Raw genomic sequence first — 3986 nt, 5'->3', positions numbered from 1 at the left:
GTCGCTGCAGGACTTTACAAGTGTGGGTATACCCCTTGAGCCTGCGCAGTGGATTTTTTAGGTGAGGCTCAGCTTGCGCAGAACTGGTCCCACCCTTTACTCCTGAGGTTCATCTGCCAGGGCCTAGCAAGCTTGGACGGTGACAGTGAGGTCCTCAGGACGTAGGTTTAATTAGAGTATCCTTCTCTTGGATGGATGGCCTTACAGGGCTAAGTGAGCTCCATCTGCCCGGGTTTGAAAATAGAGTTGTCCTTCTCCTAGGATGACCGCCAGAAGGCTGGTGAGCTCATCCTGCCCATGAGTACATTTGACCCTTCAGTTTCGACCTGTCTGGCATGGGAGACCCTACCGGAGGCATATGCCACCACCAGCACAGCTCACAACCTCAAAAGGGGATTTTTTTTTTATTTATTTTTTTTTTTCCTATCTTTCCTTCACAGCCTCCTACAGTTTAACCCAGGGACATTTCCTTGCCCTGAGCACCCCTCTAAGATGCTTTGAAACAAAACAGAATAAACAAACAAACAAACCAAACAAACAAAACCCAACAACCAACAAAACAAACAAACAACCAAAAAAACACAACAAACAAACAAACCCCCCAACAACCAACTAACAAACAAAAACACAACCCACAAAACAACAACAATAAAAACACACCACATTCCAGCCGAACCCTTATCTCACTCCCACTCTCCCACTGCGTCAATGCCCGAAGAGGCGCGATCCCAGCATACCCCTGGGCAAGAGCGGGCACAGATGTAAGAGGTCCCTGCATGCACTAGGCTTGGGGACCCTCCACAGCCCCTGCCCAGCCCAAACCCTCCAGTCCCCAGAGAAACCCACTGCCTACCCCAAATCTCTTCCCCCAGCGCGCCACTGCAAGCTCCTCTTTGCACTGCCCACCCGTGGCCCCCCAAACGAGCCCGCCTCGCCGGCCCCCCCACGTCGGCCCGGGGAAACCCCGGGTCCGTCCTCCCACCCCCCGTTCCTGCCCGGTCTGACCCGGCCCGGCCCAACCTGGGGATTTCCCCCCACTCTGAACGGGGTCATCCATCCCCCCCTCCCCCGGACGATCTGGGGGACCCCTGGGACAGTCCGGCCCCCCCTCGGCCCCCCCCTGCACCCGCCCGGCCCGACCCAGCGCGGCCCCGTCCCGCGGCCCGGTCCCGCATGGCCACCGGCCATTCGCCAACTGCTCCGCCGCTCCGACGTCGAAACAGAGCTCCCGACGGCTTCTCCACGAGGTCGACTACACAGATCGGCGCGGCAGCATCTCCCATGCATGCAGGGCAGCGACGAGGCACGGCAGCTGGAGCGGGTCCCTCACCACCCACCACTCAATTGCAGGAGCTTGCCGAGCGCGTGGCTGCCTGCCCGCCCGCCATCTTGGCCCCCCGCAAGCTCATCAACAACTCTGAATCAAACACTTGTGTCTAAGGATGGTGGGTTGGGAAAGGACAGAAGCAGCACACAATCTGGGTACTGAAGAATTGATTGTAACGTACAAGTCCACTTCATAGAATCTTCTCGAATTGCCTTCCTTTCCATTAAAAGCCAACACGTGTAATTCAGTGAACTCACCAATGGCATTCTGGTACAAAAAACACAGATATCATAGAATCATGGTTTGGGTTGGAAGGGACCTTAAAGATCATCTTGTTCTAAGCCCCCTGCCATGGGCAGGGACACCTTCCACTAGACCAGGTTGCTTCAAGCCCCATTCAACCTGGCCTTGAACACGTCCAGGGATGGGGTAGCCACAACTTCTCTGGGAAACCTTTTACAGTGCCTCACCACCCTCATAGACAAGAAGTTTTTCCTAATATGTAATCTACACCTCTCCTCTTTCAGATTAAAACCATCACCCAATGTCCAACAGCAAAATGTCTAAGTAAAAACTAATCAATCCAAATAATTAGATCTCTATCAGAAAGACTAATTTGCATCCAGACAAATGTAGAAGTACAAATGCTTTCTGGACCTCTCAAATGCTGTCTTTTGGACTTGTTCACTTCCTCCCCTAGACACCATACATTCTTTTTTATTTTCTCGTGTCACACCTATACACAACAGAAGTGTGACCAGCACTCACTCAACTAAACTCAAACCAGTTGACTCAGTTCTGTGTGATTGCATATGCACAATGCTCTAGAGCAGATTTTTCATAACACTAAGCCATTCCCACAGGGATAGTGTGTAATTTATATAGGGCTCCTTTGAAAATTCTGCCCTACAGCTGACTCACTGGCATACAATTCTACCTAAGGGATACATCTGGGAGTGGAGTTGGTTCTTTATCAGATGATTCATAAATCAAGCCTGGTAGCAATCCTAAAGAATAGGACCCTTCAGGACAACATAGTAAAAGAATTGCAGAGTGAAACAAAAGAAGAAAAGATTAAACTAATACTATGTTTCAACTGGTTTTGCATAAATAAATGAAGGTTAAAAATACGCTACTCCTACTGAGTGCTAAACAGGTTGCATATACAAATTACATAAGAATTATTAAAAATTACAAATATACGTGTTAAAACAAAGCTTTGTGACGCATACTTTGCAATCTTGAAAAGCAACGTTTTTCATCAGAAATAAGAAGCAAGACTACATTTAAATACAATTTTTTTGCATTGCAACACTTAATGCATGTATTCTGCCTCTTTCAAATGAAAGGTAACTACCAGCTATGGGTTAGTTCAAGTCTCCACACAGGCTTCTACAAACATTCACCAGATGCACTGGAATCTCATTAAAAAAAAAATCACAGTCCTAGTAAAAATAAATTCATTAGCACACAGATAAAAGAACACAGGGTTGGTTGCACTTAGTCTTCTAAAAATAAAATTTCTTTCATAGACCATTTTTCCCAAGTGTGCAGCAATTAAAAAACTACAAGGTTCTCTACTCTAAAAATTAGAGCAAGTGTATCCTTATTACTATCTGTTCCTAAAAATTTAAGTGACCCACTCATAGATTTTTCATTATTCTATTACTTCTATCAACAAAACCAGTGGTAGAAATCAATACTAGGATTTCTCTCAGCTATATATTAGGTTGCAAATCACCATACAGATGTACCATGTTTTTCAAAGATTTTACCAAATTTTCCTACTTTACTTATCCATTTCTGTTACTCAAAGGAAATGTATTCTGTGCTTCCTCTGCTGGTTCATGCTGTTGTATATAAACAGTTCCCTTCTTCTCGAGAAATGTTGGTCTATTGTTCTACCATGGTTAATAATGCTCACAGAAAAGCCACATTTTAAATTGCTTGATCATAACAGTAAGAAATTAATCATAATTCTCAGATTAGGAACATTTATCTGAAATGTCCTGAAAGTAATCAAACATTGCATCATTTGCTAATAGCTCCAGTTAGCAGATCAGGACAACTGCTACTTAACTTCAGAGTAGTAAAGCTATCTCAATACTTCATTATTCATTTGAGAAGGTCTTGTGCTGTCTCCCCCCAAAAAAGTCAAAGCCAGTCCAGGAAACAGGTTAGAGGAGCCCTTAAGTTCATTCTGAAGTTGACTGACACTGTAAAGACACAGAACTGCCTACCTGCTGGGGCAGTGAGCACCCATCAGCTCCTTTTGTAATTCAACTTCCCAGAGGAAAGCTGTGCAGCTTGGCTAGTTAACTAAATGAGATCAGTCAGGGTCCAGAAGGACAGCAAGGCCAGCATCTTGTTCAACAGACAGGAGAACATTGGAGATTCACCTGATCTTACAAAACACCACTCCAAAATTGCCCAACTCTTGACAATAGGAAAGATACTCTCAGCAGAGAAGAGAGCTGTTTTGTCAAGTTCTGTGTAATGTTCCTTTCCAGTAACAGTGCTGCCTACTTAACTGACACTACAACTGCCCGGGCTGTCTTGTGGGCACTTCTGCAAGCTCACGCAGGGACTCGCCAGCATCTCCCAATCTCTTACAGCTATCTAAGAGCTCAAGGCACCAAACTAGAAGTGGTATGGACTT

The sequence above is a fragment of the Empidonax traillii genome, unplaced genomic scaffold, assembly GCF_003031625.1.
Source record: "Empidonax traillii isolate 1590-97213 ecotype Southwest subspecies unplaced genomic scaffold, ASM303162v1 scaffold2031:size41818, whole genome shotgun sequence".
NCBI classification, from domain to species: domain Eukaryota; kingdom Metazoa; phylum Chordata; class Aves; order Passeriformes; family Tyrannidae; genus Empidonax; species Empidonax traillii.
This window is presented reverse-complemented; position numbering follows the sequence as displayed.